The 12,481-nt window shown below is 48.0% G+C and overlaps 2 long non-coding RNA genes across 5 annotated transcripts in view; one reads left to right on the plus strand and one right to left on the minus strand.

Annotated features, from left to right (window-relative positions):
- Positions 1-559: 559 nt before the first annotated feature.
- On the minus strand, positions 560-7,144 carry LOC123391772. The gene is made up of 3 exons (XR_006606510.1): positions 6,711-7,144; positions 3,344-4,766; positions 560-1,824 (listed from the first exon to the last, which is right to left on the minus strand). It is a non-coding gene; the product is annotated as an uncharacterized LOC123391772 (long non-coding RNA).
- Positions 4,584-12,481, plus strand: part of LOC123391771 — a 60,413-nt gene continuing 52,515 nt past the window's right edge. For 3 of the 4 annotated variants that reach the window (XR_006606506.1, XR_006606509.1, XR_006606507.1), the window contains exon 1: positions 4,585-4,668. This is a non-coding gene — a long non-coding RNA (uncharacterized LOC123391771). Of the gene's footprint in view, positions 4,669-12,481 lie in introns of all 4 variants that reach the window. The other variant, XR_006606508.1, reaches the window with a different exon arrangement.

Consider the following 12,481-nt stretch of genomic DNA (forward strand, 5'->3'; position numbering starts at 1 on the left):
TTTTAAGTCACCTTTCTTAGGGAAGACAAACACCCATGATATCTTAAAAGGTCATTCACCAAGACTCTTGGGGAGTAGTGGATGGGCTTGTATACAGCTAACAAGAGCTCTCGTAGCCACTCAGAACATTTACTGAGTGCCTATGATTTGTCAGGCATCATTCACAGATTGAGATAAACACCATTAACCGTGGTCCCAGCCCTCACTGTGTTGCTTTAGTGTAAATGACAAGGATGGTAAGGGCCACACAGGAAAAATAGAATGCCCTGAGAGTATCTGTTGGAAGGGCCAAGATGGACCTCTGAAGAAGGGGGTGAGGTGCACAGAGAGAGCGCTAATAGCAGAGAGGCTGGGGATGAGCTTAGCTAGTGGGGGTGGGGAAGGAGTGGCAGGAGGGCTGCTAATGCCTGGGTGAAGAGTTTGGATTTTATTCTAGGTGCAGGGCATAGAATGGTATCATTTACATTTTTTTTTTTTTATGCCATCTCTGTGGAGATGGGATTGGAGGGGACAAGATGGAAGGCCCAGAGTTCAAGAAGGAGGCCTCATGAAGGTGGGAGTAAAAGAGATGGTGCTTTGTGGAAAGGGTTTTCTAACATTTTCCAACCGAAGGCTGGATATTTTTGCCTTTACTTAGCCCATATCTGGGTTCATAACTAGTGAGTATAGATAATCAAGTGATCTGTGCTGAGGATATCTCCCAGGATTAATAGAATATGAGTCCATTTTAACATTAGCTTAAATAAAACTATCAGATTTACAGATCTGCTGCCCTAAGAATAACTTGCAGCCTTGTGTCATTCTCATCCTGGATTGTCCCTCTATTTCCTTCCAACAGCTTGAGGATGGAGTTTATTAGAACACAGCCTTCTTAGAGATAGCCCCTCATAAAATGGTCTTTATTCACAGATAACATCATCTATATAGGAAAATAAATCCACCAAAACCCCACCAAAAATCCACCAAAAAACCCTCCCCAAAACAAACAAAAAAACCCAAAAAACCTACCAGAACTGACAAAATGAGTTCAGCATGGTTGTAGGATCCAAGATCAATCTACAAAACTCAGCTATCTTCTATATACTAGCAATGGACAGTTAAAAATTGAAATTTAAATTATCACTTACATGAGCATAAAAAATATGAGGTATAGGGATAAATCTGACAAAAGATGTGCATAATCTGTTCAGTGAAAACTACAAAACACTGTTGAGAAAAATTAAACTTACATAAACAGGTATACCATGTTCATGAATCTGAAGATTAGCTGTTGTTAAGATGGCAGTTGTCTCCAAATTGATCTATAAATTCAAGTCAAAATCCAGCTAGCTTTTTTTTTTTTTTTTTTGGCAGAAATTGAGAATCTGATTCCGAAATTCATATGGAAACACAAAAGACTTAGAATAGCCAAAACAACAACTTTGAAAAAGAACAAAGTTAGAGGACCCAAATCTCATTGTCAAACCTATTATGAAGCTACGGTAATCAAAACAGTTTGGGACTTGCATCAAGACAGACAAATTGATCTGTGGAACAGACCAGACAGTCCAGAAATAGACACAAATATAGTGCATTGATTTTGACAAAAAGTGCCAAGGCAACTCAGTGGAGAAAGAAGTCTTTTCTACATGTGGTGCTAAAACAGTTGTGTATCATATGCAAATATCTCCTGGGGATAGAAACAAAGTCTTCACTTCTGTTTCCCATTGTCTCCATGTGAGTTTCTAAATAGAATAATTACTCATTTAGAGAAAAAAAAAATTCCTCCCCTATGGCCAATTGCTTCAATGCAGTCCCTGCTTTATCCCAGTTCACTTCTTCTCTCTGTAAAGGAAGAGGAACCTTGATGTGTTATTCAGGCTGACTTGCATTCAAGGTTTACTCAGTCCCTCCACATGTAATCTGGACCAATTTCTTTTTTTTTTTTTTTTAAAGATTTTATTTATTTATTTGACAGACAGAGATCACAAGCAGGCAGAGAGGCAGGCAGAGAGAGAGGGGAGGAAGCAGGCTCCCTGCGGAGCAGAGAGCCCGATGCGGGGCTCGATCCCAGGACCCTGGGATCATGACCTGAGCCGAAGGCAGAGGCTTTAACCCACTGAGCCACCCAGGCGCCCCTGGACCAATTTCTTAACATCTAGCAACCACAGCATTCTTTTCCTAGTACTAGGAAATTTTGAGCACTCAGTAGGTGCTCCATAAGTCAAGATTTTTTTTCTCTTCCCTTTAAAGATCTGGCAGTTAAGAAACTAGTCCCTGCCTTCTGTCCCCTGCTATTTGCTCAGGATCATTTGTACACATACAGTCAAGGAAAACCTCAAGGTGAAGACCCCTCCTTTCCTGCAAATGCAATTCCATGTTCATCACCATGAGGGAGAGAAAGCAGGAAAAAGAAGAGAATGTTAATGTCTTGTCTTCTTTCCACCAAAATATTGGAGAGGGAAGAGGGAGACACCGCCCACCAAGATGGGCCTGTTTTCTAGCTCCTTTTTAAAGAGGTGATTCTTGGTCAGAGACCTATTTGAAGTGATGGTTGAGCTTTATGTACACTGGGGAGAGATTCCAGGTGGGGGTGATAGTGAGTGCAAAGGTCCTGTGGTAGAAATTAAATTGATTTTTTGAGGGATGTCTGTGAAGCTAGCATGGCTGGAATAGAGGGAAAGAGAAGTAGCTGAGGTCAGATACCACAGAGCAGAGTGGAGAATCACTATTGCCCATTGTGAGAAGCCCACTGGGGAAGGAAGCAGACTTATAGGACATCCTAGCTCCTGGAAATCTACCGGTCAGCCCATCCAAAGTTGTCTGATCAGTGGCAAATTACAGTCATTATTAATTGACCTGAGGCATTGTCACATCCTGTAGGGGTTTCTAGATCATCAAGTGAGGATTAAGCTAAGTAGAATTTTATTTGTACATCTATCCTTCAGTTACTAAAATGTGATTATGGCTTCAGAGAATGGGCTTGGAGACTGGATTCCTGAATCTGTAGCTCAGCCCTGCCTCTTACTAGCTGTGTGACCTTGGGCAATTTGGTTTTCCTCTCCGGGCCTCACTTTCCTCCTCTATGAAATCAATTCCTACTTCACAGAGCTGAGGTGAGATTTAAACACATCTTTATAAGTAACATGCCTAGAACTCTACCAGGTACATAGGAAGCACTCAAAATGTTAACCATTGTGGTAGGCAGAATAAAGATGCCCACATCCTAATCTCAGGAACCTGCGAATGTGCTGTGTTTCATGGTAAAAGTGGTAATTAAGGTTGCAGGTGGAATTAAGGCTGCTAATCAGCTGACTGGCTTGGATTATCCAATTGAGCCCAATCGAATTGCAACGGTCCTTACCACAAAACAGGGAAGCAGAAGCGTGAGTGCCCCAGTCAGAGAGAGGTTCCTCCGTGAAATGCTGCTGGCTTTGAGGATGGAGGAAAGTCAACTAACCACGAAATGTGGGTGCCCCTGGAAAATGGGAAAGACCAGGAAAAGATTCTCCCTGAAGCTTCCAGAAAGCACATAGCCCTGCCAGCACCTTGATATTAGCTGAGCAACACCCATTCCAGACTTCTGACTTCTAACACAAGAAAATACTAAGTTTGTGGTAAGTCATAAAATTAGTAGTAATTTGTGACAGCCACCGTGGGAAATGAATACAGCCATTATTATTATAAATATGGCGAGGATGAGGATACAGACTCCTGTGTGGCCTCAGAGAGCAGGGTGGCCACGAACGGGAGAAGGTTCCAGTCAGACTCTACTCCGGGGGGTCACCAGGCTGAGGAATCTGTCAGACGGGGAGGGGGGCAACCATTGCACTGGACTGGATAAATTTGAAGCTGTAAAGCCCTTATTCTAGAATTTTGAAAATTAGTGATTAGTGTAGGATATATTTGTCAGTATAGTCTAGGAATCAGAATATTTATCAAAATACTCCTTTCTCTCTTCTGTCTGCATAGACAGTCCTGCTTTGAAATGCAATCCATTTGCAATACTTTCTTTGCTATTTCCAATTAGAAAAAACACGAATTCCCTCTTCCGTTTACACCGCTCATAGCTGGGCTATAGGCTGCCTTTATTCTAATTCTCAATAGTTTTGCAAAGTGTTTTTTGTTTTTTGTATTTGTGTGTTTTTTTTCCCCCCTGCACAAATTCCATTTAGCAGTGATGGAAATAACACAAGATAGTGGCGTTTGGGACCCCATTTCAAACCCCATCACAGAGGCAAATAATTATTTGCATTTTTGTTTCCTTCCAGTCATTGTCCCTCTTACCAGACTGTCTTCAGTGAATAGAATTTTTCCCATGAAGTGGGCATTTTTTAATGTTATTTACAGATGAGGAAGCTGAGGTCAGAAGGCTTCAAGATATACTGACTGTGGAACCAGAAAGAGCAGGGTGGGAAGCACCAGTGCACAGTAAGTGTGTTAAGGGCTGGTTTTCCAAGGGCGGAGACAGGGGGAAGCTCTGATTTGCAGCATTTGCTGTCTTCCATGCTGTAAATGTCCCCCCCCCCCCCGGGGCTGATTCATGGGCAAGCCACTCAGGCTTGGGGAGTCTCAGCTTCCTTTTCTGCAAAACAAACAGAACTCCAAACCAGGGCAGTGCCTGGTTCAGAGGACCTCCAGAACCCCCAGCGCCCTTCATTCAGAAAAGAGAACCAGCTCCAGAAAGAGGTATCTTGTACCATATTTTTCAAACTGAATCATGAATCCTTACTGGGTTGTGAAATTGACTTAGTTGGGTTGCAACCAGAATCTTCAAACAGGAAAAACTAGAATAGAACAGAGGGGTAAAAAAAAAAAAAAAAAAATCAGAGTTGTTTTTTCCCAGACACGGGAAGATGGTTCTTCCTTGGAACCTTTCATTCCTACGGAGGTATGATGTGTGTCCCCGGTTAGGAAAAACAAAGACCTTTTTCTTGCTGCCAGTCACAGTCTAAACAGTGGGAGAGCCACTGGCTTGGTGTAGCTGGCTTGCTAGAAAGCAGTGCTTTTATCTCCTAGAGCCTTGGTGTGTGAGAGAGGCACCTAAAAGAACTAGCTTTGCCCCCATTCTCTGCACAGGGAGAGAGGCTGGGGTACTCTTGTGGTGGGGAGGAGGGGGCACGAGCCAGGGAAGGCCCTTGGCTGCCTCCGAGGCCAGGGCCAGGCTCCAGAAGCCCTTGGGGGTGGCCTGCCTGTGAGCCCTGGTGGAGGGAGGGAACCTTACGAGAGGAAGCGACGCAGGAAACCGTCCCTGCGAGCTCACGGCTGCTGGAACCCACCGCAGCAGCTACTCAACGACCAACAATAGCACCATTAGATAAAAATAACCCGTGGGGTCTGCAGCCCTGATGTGCAGCGCAGGGCATGCTGTCTAGAGGGTGGAGATGTCACCAGGCTACGGCTGGGGTCACGCTGCTTGGCGCCGTGCTAGGCCTTGATTTCCTGATTGCTAATTAGAAGGCAGTTCTCCAGCTGGAGGTCACTTGGGCTGGGCCAGCAAACCCCTCCCTCCCCCAGGGTCTCTGGTCTCCTGTACTCGTGCACAGGGTGAGATATATAAAAAATAATCACCTCCTGCTAAGATCCACATCTGACTGTACCACCTCTCCCAGGGGGAGTCTCTCTTAGGGGGGCTTCCCTGAAGCTGGTCTTCCACGGGGTCTCTTCAGGGAGGCCTCAGGGATGAGGTTGCCAAGCGGCCCTCAAAGCCTCTCCCTTGGCCAGCTGGTGGGCTGACCCCAAGGCTCCTCCCCCTGGTCCCCAAAGAACTCTCTCCAGGCTGCAGAGCCCTGGCTCCCCGGCTGCCCTGGGCCTGCACTCTGCCAGCCGTCTATCCTCCCACACACGGCAATGGAGGGAGGAGGCCAGGGTCACGCCAAATGTTATTTTTATTAGCATGAAGCCTGTTATTGAGAACCGGCAGCCAGCTCTGAGATACAGAGACTGGGCTCCCCTGTTTGCTTCTGGCCTCAAGGTTTGCCGGCTAATAATCCGGTTTGAGCCTGCTTCTCAGCCTCCTGTGCCCATCCCAGAAGCACCCATGGCCCTCAAGGGCTCAGAGCACTCCCAGGGCCCTGCACTCTACAGTTTGCACCCGCCTTTCCTACACTTACACAGTGCTTTTCCGCCTGCAGTACATGGGTAGAATTCATGCATATGGGTGAACTTGGTTTGGGTCAGAAATTACCCCTCTATTTTCATGAACTACTAAGTGAAACTCAGCATTCCCTCCTGGTGGGAGTGGGGGCCGCCCGCCACAGCAAACTCAGTGGCACCTGGGACGGCCACCAGCGGATATCGCAGGCAGTCCCCCTTCCGTGGTGCGGTTGCTGCGGGGTCACGAACGGCCATTCATCGCCCTGAGCACTCTGGCACCCTTCACGCTGCTGGGTTCCAGTAGGTAAAGCATTCGTGGAGGAGGACGTTTGTGATTTGATCGCAAATGCCCATACAAAAATCTTTTGCCAGCAGTCTCTCCGCGTCATAGATGTTCTGTGTGACCCTCCCCATCTGATCCTGTGCATGGAAAGCATTCTTCTGAGGCGTCTTCAGGCTGCCGGGAGGCTCTGTGGCACAAAAAGATCAAGAAACCCGTGCCCACCCCCCAGCACTGGTGCAGGGGCACGGAGCAGAGCTAGAATAGTGTGCAAAGGCAAGGAAGCCTCGCTCATACCCCCAGGGGCTCAGAGCCAAGAAAATACCAATAAGCAAATCAACAACTGTGCACTAACCTGATGGGCGCTGTGAAGGTGAAGACTGGACAGAAGGCTGTTGGAGAAACAGGAGGGTCTCAAAGGTGGTGGCTATTACTTCCTGGGTCCACTCCATTCCTCCCCACCCCTGCCCAGCGCCAGGCCTTGGGAGCAGAAAGCTGAGCTGTCCCACTGCCTTGGCCTGAGACGTTTCCCAGAATACAGAACCTTTGGTGCCCAAAGCAAGAGTCCTGGGCAAACTGGTTACCCTACTTGGAAGCCAAACCCCACCCTTTCCTCCTAGGACTAATTCAACTGCCTGGAATTCGGGTCGACTTCTTCCCGTAAACACCTTCTCTGACCACCTTAATCTGCGTGTGTCTATCTGGGTTTCCGGCTCTCCTTCTCTCCCCCTCCACCCCATTTTTCCTTTAGCACCCTCCGTGCTCCCCCAGCTCCTGCTGAACGTCTCATTCCCCTGGGGCCTGCTGAGAGCACCACTGGCTCTTTGTTTTTAATTGGGGTATAATTTACATAAAGTGCTCAATTCCCAGGTGAATAGCTCAGTGAGGTATACACCCACAAAACCAGCCGCCAGGTCTAGATCTAGAGTGCTAGCACACCCCAGAAGGCTTCTGAGTGTCCCTTTGCTGTGCCTTACTCTAAAGGGTAACTGTTGTTCTGACCACTGCCACTTTCAAGGGAATCTTGCACTCTGTACACATTAGGGACACACCTGCCCTATTGAAACTGCTCAGGCGGGGCACCTTGGTAGCTCAGTGGGTTAAGCCGCTGCCTTCAGCTCAGGTCATGATCCCAGGGTCCTGGGATCGAGTCCCACATCGGGCTCTCTGCTCAGCAGGGAGCCTGCTTCCTCCTCTCTCTCTGCCTGCCTCTCTGCCTACTTGTGATCTCTCTCTGTCTGTCAAATAAATAAATAAAATCTTTAAAAAAAAAAAAAAAAAAAGAAACTGCTCAGGGGACCAGTGCTGGGAGAGCCTGCTTCTCAGCCTCCTGTGCCCACCACAAAGCAAGGTGGGGCGGTAGAGAGCCTGTAGGGAAAATATCAGGCCTTATGGCTAGAGGGAATAAGTAACCTTGTTTTCCAGGAAGGACACCAGGAATCAAAGAGGGATGGTTCACTTAGCCCTTCACCTGATGGGCAGTGACTGGGATCAGGATCACAGCCCGTGGAGGGGAGGCAGAACGAGGGTAAGGACCCAGGATCTGAGGGTAACTTTCTTCCTGTAAGCCCGATGGCCGCCTTTGGGAAAAAGCCAGGACTGGCTCCCACTGGCTGAGCCTGCCTCCTCTGTTTCTTCTGTTTCTCCCCCTGCCCAGACACCCATCCCACCTGACTGCCTCCGTGCTCGCTGCATGTTAGAATCTCCAGGGGAGCTTAAAAAAAACCCACAAAACCCTTTGGATGCCCAGGCCTCACCCCAGACCCATGAACTCAGTGTCGCTGGGAGTGAACACCCAGGTGCCAGTATTTTTAGAAATTCCTCAGGCAATGCTAATATTCTCAGGCAGGTTTGTGAGGAAGAAGCTCTTCTCAGACTTTACAGTGTGTATGAACTTTCTGGAGCTCTTGTTAAAATGCAGATTCTAATTCAAGAGGGCTGGAGTGCCCTAAGCCTCTGCATTTCTTCTTCTTCTTCTTCTTTTTTTAAAGATTTTATTTATTATTTATTTGACAGACAGAGATCACAAGTAGGCAAAGAGGCAAGCAGAGAGAGAGGAAGGGAAGCAGGCTCACTGCCGAGCAGAGAGCCTGATGTGGGGCTCAATCCCAGCATCCTGAGATCATGACCCGAGCTGAAGGCAGAGGCTTTAACCCACTGAGCCACCCAGGTGCCCCAGCCTCTTCATTTCTAACAAGCTGCTGAGTAGGACCAGGGCTACCAGTCCAGAAAAAAGGCCTTGAGTAGCAAAGACAGAGAGGGCCATTCTGCATCTTAGCTCTTCTGCATATAAATCTATTTTGTAGCAATGCGTTTTTCAGTTTGTCTTTTAAATAGAAGACTTACTCCCCTATCCCCCTGCCATATAACTATGTTTACCTACCTTTACCAGAAAAGGCTGCAATGATTTCTCATGTGCCAAACATCTTCCTTAAGAACTTTGGGGATACACAGGTGAAAAATATGAAAACACCCAGTAGAGACAGAGCAGAGATGAATATCTAGTACGCATCCAGTTGGGGCTTCGGAAGCAGATGGGAAAAAAATGAACAAAGAAATGGATGAGAATTTGTCATAAGAGATTAGCTACAACATCCCATGGATTTGAGAAGGCCACAGAAATGCCCCCCTCAAAAGATGGAGATACACAGCTAAATGCAACAAATTAACATCTAGAACAACTGAGACAAGAAGGAAATCCTAAAAGCAGCCAGAAAGAAAAAGATGATTAACTTCAGGGAATTTAATATTCAATTGGCTCCAAACTCCCTCCCCGTACTCAAAACAAAACCAACTCCGAAGAGGGGTAGCCCCCACCTTAAGGAGAGAGTAGCTCCGAGTCCCGTACTCTTAGTGGCTGTTTTAATTCCGAGACACCAAGGCTCTTTGGGGTAAGGCATCCATCCCTCTCTCACCACTTCCTTTTAAAATTGTGACTTCTAAACTTTTGGGTCTGAAGAAAACTGATCTTAGGGGTTGCAAACCTCACCCAGTGTCTAGTACAAACTGAACCAGAGAAAGGTCCATTTTGAAAATCTCACTTTCTATCTCTTGTTCACATCTGAGTCCTCAGATTCTGCCCTGCCCAGTCAGACACCAGAACTTCCTTCCCAAACACCCCTTTGCTCTCTCACCTCTGTCACTACTCCACCCTGGCCCGACCCCACCGCCATGGCCCCGCACTATGGGGGGGCTTCTCCCCAAATGTGAGAGGTGCAGCCCGGCTAGAATGTCCTTAAGCAGTGCACAAAAGAGCCACCCAGTCCTGCCCTGTTTTTCTGTCCTTTACCCAATACTACTAGCTAGGTTTAGGCTCTGGGGTCCTGGGTGGCAGGTTGTGGGGAGGTCCCCCAACAGTCCTGCCACCAAAGAGAGTCTCCCCACAGAGGTGAGGGCTATGCTATAGCGCAATGCCGATCGAAGGGTCTGTCCTCCTGTCCCCTTGCCTGGAGGAAGGCAGATTTTACAGCGAACAGCAATGATACCCAGCAGGACCCACGGCCCCAGCTCCTCTTGTCCACTGTCCTTCCCTGGCGTGTCTGTTAGTGAGGAACGAGCTGATGCGCAGAGCAGTTCTCTTCGGGAGCTTGGATCTCTATGGCTGGTGAGCCTGTGAAATCCGTGGAAAGCTCAACTCCGTGGCCCCAGTGGGGTCCTGCACGGACAGCTCTCTGATGGGAGGCACCCCTGTGTGGCGGCGACAGATGGAATTTCAAAGTCACACCGGGTTCAATACCCCTATCCTCCCACCACACCATAGCTGACCATGGGACTGAAGTCGAGCTTCGGTTTTCTCCTTGGTGAACTGGAAGAAGGCCATAACGAACCAGAGCAATTGCCCTAAAGATGGGGTATGTGCCGTCGCTGACACTAAGTACACGTTCAGGCTCAAACAGTCCTTACTGTTATGAGGGCGACATGAAATGTTACCCATGGAAAGAAGGGCGCAGTTACCTCGGCTCCTGGCCCCGAGACGGTGCTCACCCCATATGATGGGTCTTTCCCGTTCTCGATGAGCATTTCTCTGAGGTGTAATGAGCCATTTCTCTGCTCTTCCTTCATGCCAGGGAATGGAGGAGTTGGGGGTGGGACGGGCCGTGGTCGGCCTGACCTCACAGGCTTCCCACCCCTCCGTGGGACCCCCCTTCCTGGACAACCTCCTGGGACCATTTGCACCTGTTCCTTTGATGCGATTTCTGGGACCAAGAAGCCTCTGCCCTTGGCCTTGGGGAGTTTATCTTAGGTGTTGGGGGTGGGAGAGAGAAAAACGTTGGCATCTGGAGTTGTTCCCGATGGCCCTAACTTGCAAGCTGACACGGACAATCACCATTTATCAACTCATCGGAAAAAATGACTACAATTACATTTTACACATCAACAAAAAGGAAAAAGAAAAGCCCCATTGGAATGTCTGAGTCACTCTTCAGAGCCTTTAAATCACCCATGCGTTATGACCCTTCTTCTTGCTGTCTTCCGTGCAGGGAAGCACGGGGCCAGGCCAGCTGGTCTGAAGTCCCTGCAGATTGTCTAGGGCTCTGTGTGGGGCTTAAAACAGACTGGGATCAGTCAGGCTTGTGGGGGTCATTCTTCTATGGGCTCAGTGCTCTGGGCTCACTGGTGACTTGGGCGTCTCATTGAAGCTGAAAGGAAGGAGGAGGGACCACAGCCCACAGGTTGATGTGCTGTCACCTGGTGCCAGGCTTCATGTCCAGATGTAAAGCTTGCATGTTTAGAAAAGCAAATGCTTCACTTGAGAAGGTAGGAGGATTGTACAGTGTCCCTTCCCAAAGTTTCGTCTCTCTCCTGCCAGAGGCATGCAGCCCAACACACAGTTGGAAGCCATCTGTATGTTTGCTGGAAACTGGGTGTAGGTCAAATACTGGTCCTTAGAGTCATAGGAACAGTGGTTTTAAAAGCATTTTGGGGGGCTCATGCACTTCTTTGGAAATCTGATGGGACCTCTAAGCTTTTCCCCCACAAACATCAGCATACTGCTTGCCAATTCCAGGGAATTCACAGGCTTCCCTAAGAGGCAGGGTGTCCTGGGAACCAAAATTGTACAGGATAGGATAGACTTAGGTTTTTGTGGGGTTTTTTTTGTTTGTTTTAAGATTTTATTTATTTATGTGGGAGGGAGAGAGAGAGAGAACACAAGCAGGGGAAATAGGAGAGGGAGAGGGAGAAGCCGGCTTCCCACTGAGCAGGGAGCCCCATGCAGGGCTTGATCCCAGGACCCTGGGATCATGACCTGAGCTGAATAAAGGCAGATGCTAAACCAACTGAGCCACCCAGCTGCCCCTGGATAGACTTATTATCTGAAGAAACTGTGTGGGGAATCTCTTTGCAAAGTGTCCTTCTGTATTGAACTCCCTCATCCCACCTCACCCCCTTTCGTGTGTTTTGGAAGATTCATCTTGGCAAATAGGGTTTGCTCATGGAAGGAGAAGTAGCTCCCCCACGGAGGCCCATGGGCCCCCCTCCCAGGTTCTGGAGAAGTTCTGGAATGTCCCCAGAGTTCTTTTTTCAGCTCAGATACCAAGACCTTCTTTCCAAATGAGGAGACAGGGTCAGGCCAAGCTCAGCACAAAGCACCCACCATCTGGGCCCTGTGGGCAACCTGACCTCTCATGGGTCACTCCTCACACCACCAACACCAAGACTGTCTTCGAACCCTTAGCCAAGCCCATGTCCCCCACCCCCCAAGGAAATGCTATTGGAAGGCAGGGAATGGCAAGTCTCACGAGTGAAAGTGTACACTCTGCCATACCCAAGGCTTCTAGAATCTTGGCTACCATCCATGCATTATTTGACTTGGGCATTAAATCTGTGGCTACAGTGGGCGGGGAGCAACAGGTCTGGGCTGGAGAAGGTTGTGTTTACAAAGCAGTTTTATGTCTGCCTGTCTGTCTGTGAACTTTGGAACGCTCCTCAACCACAGCGCTGTAGTAATTATCAATAACAATAATATAATGATGTCTTACTTTTGTGTGACACTTTTTACCCTGTGTGAAGCACTTCGGTATATATTCTTTTATTGTGGTAAAATAGACATAAAATGTGCCATCTTAATCATTTTTAAATATCTCAGTCAATGGCTCTAAGTACTTTCGTTGTATTGAGCAACCA

Source organism: Mustela putorius, unplaced genomic scaffold (assembly GCF_011764305.1).
Source record: "Mustela putorius furo isolate JIRA1106 unplaced genomic scaffold, ASM1176430v1.1 tig00000281_pilon_pilon_pilon, whole genome shotgun sequence".
NCBI classification, from domain to species: domain Eukaryota; kingdom Metazoa; phylum Chordata; class Mammalia; order Carnivora; family Mustelidae; genus Mustela; species Mustela putorius.